The sequence below is a fragment of the Typopeltis vanoorti genome, chromosome 25 (genome assembly GCF_054136105.1).
Source record: "Typopeltis vanoorti isolate ZY-2024b chromosome 25, IOZ_Tvanoo_1.0, whole genome shotgun sequence".
In the NCBI taxonomy this organism is placed as follows: domain Eukaryota; kingdom Metazoa; phylum Arthropoda; class Arachnida; order Uropygi; family Thelyphonidae; genus Typopeltis; species Typopeltis vanoorti.
The window spans coordinates 27,550,692-27,566,817 of NC_143573.1; the positions used below are offsets into that span (position 1 = coordinate 27,550,692).

At 34.0% G+C, this 16,126-nt stretch overlaps 1 long non-coding RNA gene across 1 annotated transcript in view; it reads left to right on the top strand.

Moving 5' to 3' along the window:
• LOC150092620 (uncharacterized) overlaps positions 1-15,202 on the top strand; it is a 53,164-nt gene extending 37,962 nt beyond the window's left edge. The window contains exon 3 of the long non-coding RNA XR_016550509.1: positions 15,032-15,202. This is a non-coding gene — a long non-coding RNA (uncharacterized LOC150092620). The remainder of the gene's footprint in view (positions 1-15,031) is intronic.
• The last annotated feature ends 924 nt before the right edge of the window (positions 15,203-16,126 follow it).

A 16,126-nucleotide genomic window follows, 5' to 3' on the forward strand; every position in this document is an offset into this window, starting at 1 on the left:
CTCTCAATAACACAGCTTTTAAAGCCTCCATGTCCCAATGTACACCACTGAACGGGTAATTTGGCACATGCATATTACGGTCCTACCATGGAAACCCATGTTGTGAGCCTTGGTTCCGAATGTTTTTATGCAGATGCGTGTTTCAGTCGATGCCCCGAATTCTGCATTTAACGTGTCGGCTGATGAATAGCGGCTTTTACATATTATCCTTCGTAGGAACCTGCAGTCACATTCGGTGAGTGCGGAGGGGTCGTCCACTGCGGGTAGCACTTGCAGTTGACTTTCTGCGCTTCCATCTCAGTATGTCAGTATGGTATCACTGACTGTTGATCTGGATAGCCCAATTTGTCAAAAATTTACCAAACAGATAGGCCTGCAACATGACATCCTATCACAACGCCTCTTTTAAACTCAGTCAGTTCCCTTCTCGCAGCCATTTTACCCGAACACAGTTGCACTGACTTCGGAGTATCATATTCCTCGAATGTATGCTGCCTACAAACACGTGACTCGTTACATGGCACGATATACCTTGTTCCTGGGAGTGTCTGTTGATTTCTTTCCCAGCAGTGTATTTATTAAAATCTTGTAAACTGGTTTACTTGATCAATAAAATTAAGAACTCCCATGCAACGTTTTTTATACTTCACGATAAGGAGAAGCGAATGACAGGAACTTGTTTCAGTTGGCAACAGAATGAATAGTAAATTTTGCCGTTATGTTTTGTAATGAATTTTAGTAAATGTACCTTTTGTTCAGTTGTTTTGTATGAAATATTTACGAGAAATATGAGGAATGAATATATGAAAACAAGCAAACAGATAGGGAAAATAAAATAAAAAGTTTTCAAAATCATTGCATAATATAATGCAACTGTCGTAAGAGGGCTTTCCATGCTGCTTATTTATTTAATATTTTTCCTTAAACAAGGACAAATAGTGGTTGTAAAAATTTAAAACGATATCTCGAACTATTGTGTTTCCTCTGAAAAACAGCTTCGATTTACAAGAAATTTTTTAAGGTATTTCGTTTACAACACATAAAAAAACTGCAGTCATAGTAGTTGAATGTCAAGTGGAATGGTCTTGATTTTTACGTAAGATGAAAACGTCCTTGAAAGAATTCATTTCCAGGAAGTTCAATACGACTTGGCAGTTGATAAGAAGGAGCATCACGTATTCACTAACTAGCTCCCCATCCAGGAAACATTCATGTTTCCTGGATGGGTTATTTATTTTAGTTATTCATGTCCTACTGACGTAATTTGCCTATTAACCTAGTCATTTAAAATGCATATATTGCAGAGTTTACCTTCAGCAGCCCATTCCAAATTTATTTTAATTATTTGTTCATCTCTTCGTCAACGCCCAACTCAGGTTTTCCAAGCAGCTATTCTAGATAGTTGGGCATCGCTTGTCAAATTTATTAAAAAAAAAAAAAAAAAAAAAAGAAAGAAAGAAAAAAATCGGTAGTTGTTGTGAGAAGTATTATCAACCTTGAATAAATAAGAAGCACTAACAACTTCATACAGAGATAAAAGGATTGTAACGATAAGACGATTCTCGGAATTAATTACAACCATTAAGTAAAAATGCGCGTTTAAGATTGAATTCTAGTTTTTAACATAACTAGTTATTTAGCCATTTTATTATATTAATGATATTATTATGATAATATCATTATCATCATAGTATCATTTAATAATGTTTTACTTTTTGTTTACTCTACTAAAATATACAAAACAACACAATAACCACTCATTTAAAAAATAATAATCGCTGTCGTTTCTTGTTGCATTGGGTTTTAGTTTCCTTCAAGGTAGTAGAAAGAGTGAGAGAGAGAGAGAAAGGATTAAGAAAAATATATAATGGATCATGGAATTAAGTTGAGTTTAAGCTCAGAAATTATTTAATATAAGACCAAATTAGATAAGATAATAAATTAAAGCATCAAAATTATTAAAATAAATATTCTTTAATTATTACATAATGCTATGCACAGATAAAGAAATAAATTATAAATAAACAAATAAACACATGGGAGGAAGAAAGTCTTCTTTGAGAACGAGAGAGGGGCGAAACCATCAGTGGAGAATAAGCACAGAACTCTATAAAATGCAGGAAAACATTTTTACTGCATATCATGAAAAATTTAAGACATACACAACCGGAACAGTTCCTATGACTGGAAGGAAAAGCAATAATAATAATAATAATCCAAAGAACTGAAAATTATGGAGGCATATGTTTATTGTGTTGTCTAGGGCTAAATGGCCTCGCCTACTCCCCGTATACGGGAATAAAAAGGCGCTAGCTGATTTTTTTTTTTTGATAAAATGTTTAGCAAAACAATTCTAAAAACGTTATTAATTGTTAAGAACTATTTTGCTATAAATTTTATAGCCAGCACACAATAAACTCCATAATTTTTGCTTCAGTAATTTATGCCTCTATTTCTCAATCCGTCTGGTCAGCGTGGGAGATTAGTCCAAAAAAACCTCCATGAATATGAAGAGAAGAAAGAAAGACCACTGTTCAGGTTCATAATGGACTAATAACTAATATTAGTTATTTATATTTATATTAGTCCATTATTAATTAATAATGGACTAATATAAACACAAATAACATCATTTTTGGTCAGAAACATGAAGAAACAGTTCCAAATCTGCAATGGAATGCTGTCTGGGATAAAAATAAACCTCATCAAGTTTAAAAACAGATAAGTCATTAAATAAGAAGAAACAATTAGCAAGAATTCTGTACTGAGGTACTTATAATGTGGATGCTCTTAATTATGAACGATTAGTTCATCACTATTTATCGTTATTTGGAAGTCAAATTTAAGGTCACACTTGACATGTTTGAAGATTGGTTCTTGAACTGTTTTATTTCTGCTGTGGAACGTTTTTGTTCCACAGCAGAAATTCACTTTAAAATTCTGCTTGTGCTGGACAACGCTTCTGGACATCCAACATCTTTAGATGACCTTCACCCTAATGTAAAGGTCGTATTTGTACCATCCAACACTACATCGTTACTACAGCCAATGGATCAGGGAGTCATTTCTGCATTTAAGGCTTATTACTTACGGCGTACATTCCTGCATTCAGTCAGGGCTACGGAAGATGATGTGATGACCTTGAGAGAGTTCTGGAAGAACCATAACATCCATGATGCCATCAAAAAACATTGCTGATTCTTGGGAAGAAGTGAAGCAATCAGCAATGAAAGGTGTGTGGAACAAACTGTGCCCTCAATTCTGTGATGATTTTTGTGGCTTCACAGAAGAAGACGTCGCCAAAGCCAGAAAAGCTGGGATGGATAGTGGGCAATGCAATTAATGTCCAATTGGCAATGCAATTGGACATCAATAAAAATGATGTCATTGACTTACTAGAGTCCCATTCACAAGAATTAATCAATGAAGACCTTGTGGAGATAGAGAAGCAGCTGATAGAAACACAAGAACACGAAAAATCAAAAGATCCCGAACTAAGAAAGTTTACGACGAAAGAATTAGCTGAAGCCTTTCGTCTCATTGAAGCAGGATTTGCTAAGCTTGAGGAGCAAGATCCTAACATTGAATGGATTACAAAGATTTACCGTTCAGTTAGTGAGAACATTAACTGCTACAAGGCCATTTATGATTTTTTTAAAAAAACGAAAAAGGCTGTGCAAACAACGCTAGATAACTTTTTCAAGAAATTGACTTCAGTGGTAAGCTCCCCTCCTCCAGCAACAGAATCAAATCCTGATTCTCCAGCATCCACTTCATCCTCTCCAGCACCATCTCCATCATCATCTTCCGATTAATGTAAGCCTACCTTCTTGCCTCAAAAATGACCCTTCCAGTAAGCAAGACATTGATGCAGAATTAGGTGAGTGTTACCCTTCAATATTCGATTTTGAAATTTCTCCTATCTCCTATGTAAACTTTTTGTATGAGTTTGTTTTTATATTCCGTGTGTTTGAATTAAAAGAAAGAGCACAATAGTTTCTGTAACTTATTATTACAGTACAGGGGTATTATTATTATTGTTGTTGTTGTTGTTTATTGTTGTTGACACATTTGAGCCATTATAGTATTATTATTATCGTATACGGGATCCAAGTTACATACAAATCCGACTTAAAGACGTTCTCAGGAACGTATCGCGTTCGTAATCCGGGGACTGTCTGTACTGGTTATCGGAAACCAGGTAGGCCAACTGTATGATGGAATGATGAGATAACAATATGTTATGGACCTTTAAGGTTGAAAGATGCATCAGATCGGCAATAATGGAAGAAGCGTGCGAAGCCATTCGACCAGCAACTGCCGATAAATGCTGTTGGCGGTGATGAAAATGAATGCTATTAAATGAATTTAATTTTATTCTATTAATAAAAAGAATTAATAAGTTAAACAAAATTGCAATGAATGTTAGGCCGATAATTCAACAAGTAAAACAAAAACAGTAGTATTCAAAGGTGCAGCACAAATAAGAAGTAAAATGGTAATAGAAGGCAGCAAATCAATACTTGCAGTCGCTCAGTACAACTCATTTTCTATGGAGAATTCTCTATCATGTGTTCATTTCCCAAAGGAAATTGGCACACTCTTTTAGCCTTAACATTTTGGAAATTGTAGGCAGTGGATCCCCACCTCTCATCATTAGCGATGCTGAATCCACTTTACAATCTGCTAAATAACAGGCGTTGTTTTTAATCTAACTACTATTTATTTATATGTACTGAAGTATGAAAGAGGGTACGGATGGATGTGTGTGTTCAAGTGATTTTAATTAAAAACGAAGTTCCACGGGTCACTGATCTCGTAGGGCTAATTAATAGCAGAGGATATTAATTAATATTAATGTCCCAGCAGCATCAGAAGCAGCAGCAATGACCTGATAAATAGCGGGGCAAGGCTGTTAATGTGAAGCAAAATATTAAAAGGAGAAAAAAAATGCATTTGAATGTTCCTATAGATGATGGGGAAGGAATTAACAGGTGAATGCATCGAAATATTCACTGCTTGGAAAGAAGTCAATGGACACCTCCATGAACAAGATGCATCGTGCCATGTAACGAGTGACGTGTTTGTAGCCTGCATACATTCGAGGAATATGATACTCCGAAATTAGTACAACTGTGTACGGTTGAAATGGCAATGAGAAGGGGACTGAAAGAGGCATTGTGATAGGATGCCGTGTTGTAGGCCTATCTGCTTTAAACTGTCAACAAATTGGGCTATCCAGGTCAACAATCAGTGATACCATACTGAGATGAAAGCGCAGGAAGTCAACTGCAAGTGCTACCCGCAGTGGACACTCATCACATTCATTGAACGGTGCTACGAAGGATAATATGTAACAACCACCATTCATCAACCTACTGTTGAATGCGAAGTTCTGGGAAGCGACTGGAACACGAATCTGCCCAAAAAAATTCAGAACCGAGGCTGACAACATGGATTTCCATGGTAGGACCACAATATACAAGTAGCGCATGATCCAAACCAACATGCAGGGTCGTCTTCAGTATTGCAAACAGTGTGTACAGTGGGTCGTGGAAGTTTGAAAACTTCTACGACCCACTGTATAATGAATCACGTTACACCTTCTACCTAGCAAATGGACGTGCGTGGGGATGTGGAAGATGCTCGGTGAACGTCTCTTATCAGAATACATAACCCCAATTATTAGCTTCGGAGGTGGCGATGTGGTGGTATGGTTCAATTTTTCCTGGTTTAGCCTCAGACGTCTGTTTATGGTGCCACGAACATTGAACTCCGAGAGATATCTGAACATTGTAGACAATGCAATATTTCCTACTTTGTGGCGTTTCTACAGAACTGACTGTTGTCTCTTTCAGCAAGACAATGCACCATGTCATAAAGCTGTTGCTGTAACTGTACTTTATGAACATGAACGTCACCACACTTGACTAGCCTCCACAGACCCCTGATCTCAGCCCTTTGAACATCTGTGAGATGAATTGGAACGTTGGGTGAGGTCAAGCAACATCCCACCCACAACAATACAGTACCTCATTACATGCCTACAGGAAGAATAGTCCAAAATTCCCATTGATCGTTATCGCACCAATGTGGAAAATATGCCCCGTAGGAATGTTGCATTCATTGCAGTGAAAGGAAGTACTACATCTTATTAAGGTGGGCGCTATGGATTTTTTGTTCCTCACATTATGGTGTCTGTGACTTCTTTCCAAGCAGTGTACCTGCAAATTACTTCGGTTTGCGAAAGGCAGATTATGGGCGATTTTAATCGACTGGAAGAAAGAAATCGAGAATGAGTAGAAAGAACAAGCATTCATGGAGTTGATGAGTGACAATTGTCTTAGGCACTGTGGTAAAGGATTTCAGGTGAGAATGTATTAGATCTGGTTACAGCATAGCATCATAGGATGTATATATAAATGAGATGAGCATCATAAACTTCATCGTCAATTTCAATAACTTAGACCTTCGAAGTGGACAGGCATGTGAAAGTTCCTATTAATGAACTGTAGGGTAGGGAATTATGCCACTTAGGACACACCTTGAAGCAGCAATATGCAACACATGTTGCAAGGGAAAGAAGTCAGCAGAACAGAGCCTGAGAAATGATGAAATGATGTTTAGCAAAAGCAATATATGAACTCATTTCTGAGAGAGATTAGAATAGATGACGTGGAATTAAATGGACGAGTAATCTCATTAAGGAAGAGATCATTAAGAAAGGTGATGTAGACAAACTTTCAGAATGGACGCTTCATTACACGCGCATCTAAAAGATATGAGCGTTGTAATGAGGTACTCATTCTGAGACGAAGTGCACTAGTTAGTTGTAGAGATACTGCAAAATCTCGACGAAAACGTGTCATTGATGTCAGCATGGATTTTAATAGATGTTAAAGAAATATCGGAGTTAAGTGATAATGCTTTTGACTCATTTACTTAATTTGAATCTTAATAGGATCCTAAAGGAACGGAAAGAAAACAAGATTGTTCCATTGCACAAGGATGATGCATTATCAAGACACATACAGCAAATTAATAGGGTAAACAGTATTTCATATAATAAGGCCTGTGTGGCTCAGTGGAAGTGAAGCGTGCATCCTCTGCACCAGGCCACCCGAAGATAGACTTAAGTTCAAGTCTCTAATCGCCGACTGGAGAAACTCTTTCTAAGCCTTTCTTCGACCAGTTCCTGAGTTAATCGATCTCTGGCACAGGCAAGCGGGTTTTTTCTCCCAGAAACTCGGTTTTTCATCCCGACAAACTCAAGAAAATCGACCGTATAACCCACATTTATTTCAGATAGTAATATATCCTGTTGGGATCAGGTTAGGTAATAAAGCGACGTACGTAAAATTTTCCAACTATTTTACAAGCAAAATAGTTACCACTTTAAAAACTAGAATTTTCATAAAAGAAAACTAAATTCCGACGTATAATAATAAACACTCACCCCACGAAACGAATTGATTACCCTATTATCGGAATGAATTCGCCTTCTTCTGACATGCGCAAAAGTGTTGGGGGGATCTCGCATCTGTGCTCGTACAGTATGTTTTTTTTTAATTATTTATTAAAATTTGTTTACAAATTTTGTTATAAAATAATTTATTTTTAGCAGTGTTATAATTTCATTTTATGGCAAGGTTTATAGAAGGAAGTACTTCAAAATAATAATAATCTCTCAAATATTTACATATATATAATTATCATCTTGATAATTATATATATGTAAATTATTTTACAAAGTTCAGCACTAAGTGCAACATATATTTTTCACAATGATGAGATTTCAATAATAATGATGATAACATAGGTTTTTTTGCTATTTTTTAAAATAATAATTACAGTTATAATTTACAATTATATAGTTCAGAGATACACATGTTAAATAATATTACATGTTTACTTTTTTTTTTTTTTCAAAGTTTGAAAAAGTGTGATTATACTCAGTATTCACATATATTTAATTAAAATATTATATTTCCTAATTCTCACAAACATACAATGTAAACTCCTTATTTACATAATTTATTAATAATAATGTTTTATTACATTATTTTTTCATGTTCCATTGTAATATTATATTAATGGTTATTATGTCTTGCATACATATGACAATTACATTATAAAATTATAGAAATTACTAAATTTAAAAATTCAAAAATTACATACACATAATAATAATAATAACAATAATAATAATAATAATAATAATAATAATAATAATAATAATAATAATAACAACAGTAACTTTTTTAATTTACAAAATATGTTGTTCTAGTTTTTTTGTTTTTTTTACAATTTTTTGCTTTAGTGTATTTAAGCGCTGTAACTACAGCACTTCAGTGTAATATATATATATATATATGTTTTTTATGTATATACATTTTTTTTTTTTTTCTTCTGTTGATCTCGGTTGAGATATAATGTCTAGACTTGCATCCTCGAAGCTTTGTAATAAGCCTATGAGGATGACACCAGTGTTAGGTATTTTTTATTGGTTTCATTGCTATGTTGGAAGTAGGTATATAATAATATATATAATATACTGTATACTGTATATAATATAATAATATTTTTTTTACAATATCAAGGGATATAATCATTTTATATTGCATACTTTCATTACAGTTATTACATACATTACATACATTTGATTACATATGATACATTACTTACATTTTTTTACATATAATATATACATTATAACATTGGTTTACATGTGATACGTACATTACATGTATTTGGTTACATATGATACATCTTGGATGAGAACTAATTTCTCTGCTTTCGTCCTCGAATCTTATATGTAAGCTTATCTGAGGATGACACCATTTGGTTATTATTTATTGTTTTTTTTTGCTGTGTTGGGAAGCTAAGAAATCTATGATTGAGAAATTCGCGCGCGCACACACACACACACACACACACACACACACACACACACACACACACACACACACACACACACACACACACACACACACACACACACACACACACACACACACACACACACACACACACACACACACACACACACACACACACACACACACACACACACACACACACACACACACACACACACACACACACACACACACACACACACACACACACACACACACACACACACACACACACACACACACACACACACACACACACACAATAACCTCGCTGAACTGGAAGCCTGAACGAATGTATTGTGTTTCATTAAGTTTGTATGGTATTTTGGGTGCGTGTTTCTTGTTCATAGTATGTCCTTTGAGCTCTTTTCTCGCTATTGTTGTAGTTTGTAAGGTTTCTGTATTCAAAAGGTAATTTGTTTATCATGTCTGGGATGTATAAGTTTCGCGTGGCCTTTCCGTAGTGATTATTGTATTTATATGTGATATAATTAGTTATCTGCGGTCTTGTTATACGGTATGTATTTCTAACTGTCCTGTAGTAGGCATCGAAATAATATTTTAGCAAAGCTGCATAGTGACATAAATGTTTTGCTGTCAGTATTTTGTGTTCTGACATTGCAGTATCTATAAAGGCCTTATTTTCTCTTTGTTCCCAAAAGATCAGTTTTATCATTTTGTACTGTAGCGACATTAATCTATTTAATTTGTAGGGTGCGCAGAAAGCATACGTTGTTATAGCGTATCTCAGTATATTTTGGCATAGTGCTTTGTATATTAGTGTTTTTAGGCTTGTGGGAACTACGTCTTTTAATCTGTAGAGTTTGCCAGTTATTGTTCGGAGTTTGTTGTGTAGATGGTTTATGTGGCTATTCCAGTTCATATCTGCATCGAAGTAAATTCCAAGGTATCGTATTGTTTCTACCTGAGTGATTATAGTGGTTTTGCTGTTCTGTGTGTTTTTTATGTCGGAAAGTGGATGCTGGATGGTTATATGTTTGTTATCAACTGGTCGAGTCAGTGGATTTCTGAATATCATTAATTTTGTCTTATCTGAGTTTGGGTGTATGGAGTTTTTGTGAGCCAGTCTATGATCAGATTTATATCATGTTGCATATTTGTTTAGTCTATGCTTGCGTTATTATGGATGGATATTATTGCTGTATCGTCTGCGTATTGGAATATCTTACCTTTGAGTGGTAGCTGATTAATATCATGCGTGTAAATGTTGAATAGAGTTGGGGAGAGTACAGCTCGCTGTGGTACTCCACGGGTTAATGGTAGCTCTCTGCTTCGGTTTGACCCGATACTTGTGATATTCTTTCTATTTTGAAGGTAGTTTGTAAACCACCTGTGCAGAGGCCCGTCTATTCCAACATGCCTCAACTTTTCTAACAAGGTTTGATGTGTGAGTGTATCAAATGCTCTAGTTAGATCATTAAAGAATATACCATGGCTATTTTGTTTGTTTTTTTTTGTCTAAGGCGGTATTAATTACGTCTGTATAAGTCTTCCAAGAGAGATGTTGTTCCCTTATTTTTCTGAAAACCATATTGTGTTTTGGGGATAATATGAAAGGTCTCTCTGAGTTTCTTCAGTATGATCCGCTCCATAATTTGATTGATAATTGGTAATGTTGCTATGGATCTGTAATTGTTGATTAAATTTCTTTTTCCATGTTTGTATATGGGTGTGGTTATGACGGTCTTTAGCATACTTGGTATCTGTCCTGTTATAAATATTTTATTTATTAATTTTAGTAGGATAGGACTTAAACTAGTGTTGCATGTTGCTTTATATCTTTAGGTCTTATACCATCAATTCCTGGGCCTTTGTTTGGTTTGATTTGATGTATTTCAGAGAGAAGTTCTGCTTCTTTTATGGTTGGGAACCATAATGTCTGTTTTGATTGTGGCCCAAGTGGAAGATCATGTTTTGTGATTGGGAGAATATTTCTGTGCAGTTATTGGATGGAGTCTGCAAAGTATTGGTTAAAGTCATTTGCTAGTTGTTGGATAGGTTTTGCGTCTTTCATGAAGCTGTGTTGTATGGTTTCGGAGGCGGTGGTGTTGGGAACACAATCTAGTATCTCATTGATCAGATGCGAGGTTTGTTTCATGTTGTTTTGTGCAGAGGGTTAGTTTGTCTCTGTAGTAGCTTCTTTTTGCATTTCTGATTTGTGTTGTAAGGCGATTCCTTGTTATCTTATATTCAGTTTTTAAAGCTCTGTTATTTGGATATCGCTTTAATTCTTTCCATGAAGCGTCCTTTCTGTGTATTTCTAGGATTAAGTTTTGTGTTATCCAAGGATTTTGTGTTATTTTTGACGAATTCTGACTTTCTTTGTAGCTTTCTTATATATTTCCTCCAGTGTGAGTTTAATGTTGTTTATAAGATATCTGCTGAATCTGATGCCAGGTGTTCCCAGTCGGTTTTTCTTATTTCGTGGTTGACTATTTCTTCGTCTATTATTGTTTTCTGTCGCTTTTTCTTCTGTTGGACATTGCCTGGATATTATCTTGGTGTGCAGGTAGTAATAGTAATAATAATAATAATAATAAATTTAATTGATTGTAGAATCCGTAGCAATTAATAATCCATCATTAAACATAATAATATGTTACAGTATTAACGATATCTAATTTAATTTGTAGTTTTAAATTAATTTATGAATTATAATTTGTATATAACTTAAATAATATCCAGGACAGGCAGACGCCACAAATTATAGAAGGTAAAGCGCTTTGGTTTATGCTTACGCTTATATTTCGTAAATTGAGTGAGTAGAGGCTGCTAATTTCCTACCTTCCGATGACGTCATATTTTGAGGAAAAGTCATGCATTGATGGTTCTTGACCTATTTTTCGCTTTCTCTGGCTACTCACCGTTATGGACGATTCTAAGTTAACCTTCGGTTAGCCTCCAGTCTTTAACATAGTAGAACAGAAGTGCATTGGACGATAATTGAGGAAACGGTAAGGTTACACGCCCATTAATCAGATGAAATGAAGGTATGGCATTATGAAAAATTAAACGAAAAAGAATTCGAATTTAAATAATGAAAAATACTGAAAAGCAGAATAGTTTACATTTTTTTTTCGTTGTAAAATTCCGAGAAGACTAAGTCTGTCTGTCTCTCCCTTTCTCGCGCTTTCCTTCTTTAAAGATGCTTATTCTTTCTTACTCTCCCACTCCAGCGCGATCAGCAGGGAAACAAAAAGATAAAAATATCTCACAATGACGACTCATCAACTCTGCGTGAGTTGATAAGTGGCATAATGAAAATGGATATAAGCATGCTCATCATGCAATTGGTCTTGATCTCTTGCTTTCCTTTTAATAACGTTGCTAGGTACGAGCACTTGTAATGTGTGTGTGTGTGTGTGTGTGTGTGTGTGTGTGTGTGTGTGTGTGTGTGTGTGTGTGTGTGTGTGTGTGTGTGTGTGTGTGTGTGTGTGTGCGTGCGTGCGTGCGTGCGCGCCGCACGTACGTGATATATTCCTGTGTTTCTTTTCACAATGAATTTGTGAAAAGCTGTGTACGCTGTCTGTGTTGCGACAAATGTTGTAATGGCTTCACGATTGCTCTGTGATAGAAGCAATTAATTTGAATTAATCGTCAGTATTAAACAATCTTTAAATATAATTCGTTGTTTTAAGAATTTTATTATACTCTTTCTTTCAAAATCTATTTTCTTTGGATTATATCAGCACTGTCAAAAAATGTAGCATAATACTTTTTTATATGCTCTGATTTTACACGTTTTTCTTTATTTAGTGTTTCATTTTAAATATTTTTAAAAGAAGCTTTATTTATAAATAATTTCTTACAAATATAATTTATATATTGAATATACTTAAAACATGAAGCTACTCTAAAGCCTGTTTCAGTAGATCTCTTAAATATATTCTATTCTTAACACGACATAGGCCTCTTTACACTCAGTCTACTTTATGTGTCAAGGCCTTTTATTATTATTATTATTATTATTATTATTATTTATTTCCTTTCTAAGAATGAAACAAAGCTTTTCTCCCATTTTATGACGGATTCAACACGTTTCAATACATCACAAAATGAAAATGATAGCAGGCATCCATGATTCCACTTTTGATTCTATTATTTATTTGAGCCTAATTAATACACATTTCCGCTGTTTTCCAAAAAAAATTATCAATATATATATATATATATATATATATATATATATATATATATATATATATATATATATATATATATATATATATATATATATATATATATATATATATATATATATATATTTGTTTGTTTGTTTTCTATAGCACTTTGCTACATAGCAAGTAAATTAAATAATTAAATAGTTTGAATTCTAGCCTAGTACATCCTGGATCTGAACGACTTTGACATGATTTGAATCTCAATAGGACATCAAATTAATTTGTTAATAGACGGATGAGGAAAAAAATAGCACAGGAAGTTGCACGAACGGTAGGAAAATGTGATTTCCTTATTTGGCCATCAGTTCTTCGAATGTGCTAAATTACTGCTGTAAAGAAGGAAGAAAGAAAGGTCGTAATTTTGAAACGTTCCCGGTTCATCTATTGAGGAAAACTTTCGTTGTCAAAAGAACCTTCTCTTAAAACTACTATATAAATCAAACGATTTGTTGTTTTAGGCTTAAGGAAGAAAGTTGTATAGCAGACGTCTACAGAGTTGCTGTGAAATGACCAAATCTAAGAAATTTACGTGTTTTTTTTCTTTCATTTTTCCTTTTTCTTTCGTTTTTTTTTCTTTTTTCAATTAGAGTAGAGCATTACGTGTTAAAAGATTGGTTTATGAGTTTTAGATGGGTTCTTTAGATGTTTAGATGGCTGAAAGGAATAACATCATTAAACAAGAAATTTTTAAATGGCTAATTATTAACAGACATGTATTTTACTTTTACTATATTTTAGCAGTCAAATTCTAAATGCATTTCTAAATTTCTTGTTAGTGACTCATGAAATAGTCCACCACAGATTATAAAAAACATCTGAACTCAATAATAACTATGATAACTATGACAGAGCATTTTAATGCTCTCTCATGCTTTTTTTTTTTTTTTTTTTGCACATGAGAAGTTGGTGAGAATTATGAAAAATAATTCAGATATAGGTTACTTCAAGCACTCTGAACAAAAAAAAGGGGATATTTTCTTCATTGTGTATTATATTAGTATATAATGCAGTGTACTGTATTAGATGGGAATGCAGTGTAGTATATTAGACGGAATGCAGCACACCAATGTTTTTCAAATAACATGCCACGAGAGAGCCAGAAGTGTGCTGCCAAAGTTTGTTAGTAAAATATATTTTCGTCCAAATTACAATGCACTTATGCCTATTTATACAGTTGGATTTGTATAAAAACTTTCGCCAGACTAATATTTATGTAACCATAGTTTATTTTGCTGCAAAGGCGCCATTGATCGCTAGTAATGCTATGAGGTTTACGTCATCAAGTACTGCAGGCTGTTTGGGTAATGATCTGTGCCTGCCAGCAGGCTCGCATTTCACATCGAAAACAAGGCACTTGCACGATAAAATTATTATTATTATTATTAATTATTATTAATAACGTAATCGTAGTACGTAATTCTCCTACTATACAAAAGTACCATCAACGCCATCTAAAAACATTTGAATGGAGTGTTAAAGACGAATAATTAAGATTTCAGGACATATGATGTTAACTACTAGATGAGAATAGATAAATCTGGGTTACAGAATAATTTAGACAGGGAAGGAGGTGGGAATATGATAGGGACATATGATAGAGAGAGAGAGAGAGAGAGAGAGAGAGAGAGAGAGAATTATAAAATATTATAATTAAAAAATATTCTGCAAAACTGGCAACTGTGATGAGTAATGCGAATTGCAAGAACTAGGTCCGAGATTGCTAATAGCATTCATTGAAAATCTGGAACAACTGCTCTGATTGAGTTACATATCTGGAATAAACAAAACAAAAACAACAAAAAATAATAAATAAAAATACCATGAACTATTCATTCAATTCCTTTCTTTTTCTTTATTTGGCTCGGCTTCATTCTCTGCGAAAATACAACTGATATTTTCTAATTTACCTAGGTATGATACAACAGTGATCAATAACGAAATAGCTGAGTGAATATAGGAGATTTCCTGGAAAAGTTGTTGTGAAAACTGAAATAATTTCACATACGAGGGTGATTTGAAACGTTTTCGACCATAGATGGCAACGCTATCGGCAATTTTTTTTTTCTATGTTAGTACGTCTGTCATAAGCATCCATGTGAAATTGCAAGTCATTCTATCAAGTAGTTTTTTTATACAGCCGTCTGAAGCAAAGGTGTTGCATGTATCCCTTGAGATGGATAAAATTGAGTATCGTGCGGTTATAAAATTCTTTGTAAAAGAATGTTGAATGCCAAAAGAAATTCATTCGAAGTCATAAAAGTTTATGGGTACTCTTCTCCTTCGTTTTCGACCATTAAGAAATGGCGCTGGAGCATTGCTGGAATAAATGTATTAGTCTTAAGGGAGATTATGTTGAAAAATAAAAATAATTTTGAAATTATAAATTCGTTTTTTCATTGTTAGGCCGAGAAATTTTCATTGTCGTATACTGATCAATAACACATTGCTAAACTAAAGCCTCATAAAAGAGGAAATGTTTTTGACATATTGTCGATTTGAAAGTTCAATAATATATAATATATTATCTTAATGTCTTCATAATAGATAAAAATGTTATAAAGACATAATATTTTGTAAATATTATGTCTTTATAACATTTTCATCTATTATGAAAATGTTATAAAGACATATAAAGACATATAACTATATAAAAACCGTGACTGGAGGAAACATTTTCATAATTTTAAGAAATGATAAATAATTGCGGAATGTCTCAAGCCAGATAGATGCTTCTGTCAAAGGTTTTGAAGATTTTTCTGCTTCCTTGCTTGTGCACTCGCGTCAGATGTATATACAAAGTTTCACATTTCATTGAGTTCATCACAAAATCTAATCTACTTAAGGAAAAGTGATGAGTAACATTATACTGTAAGAGAGAACAGGCGCTTCCGACCAAGTTTTCGTGATCTTCAACCTTAAAAACAATCATAATTCTTAATTTCTGAAAATTCACCACTTTGAGAGGCTGGAGATATATATAAAATGATTATTTTAATTTTGAGAATC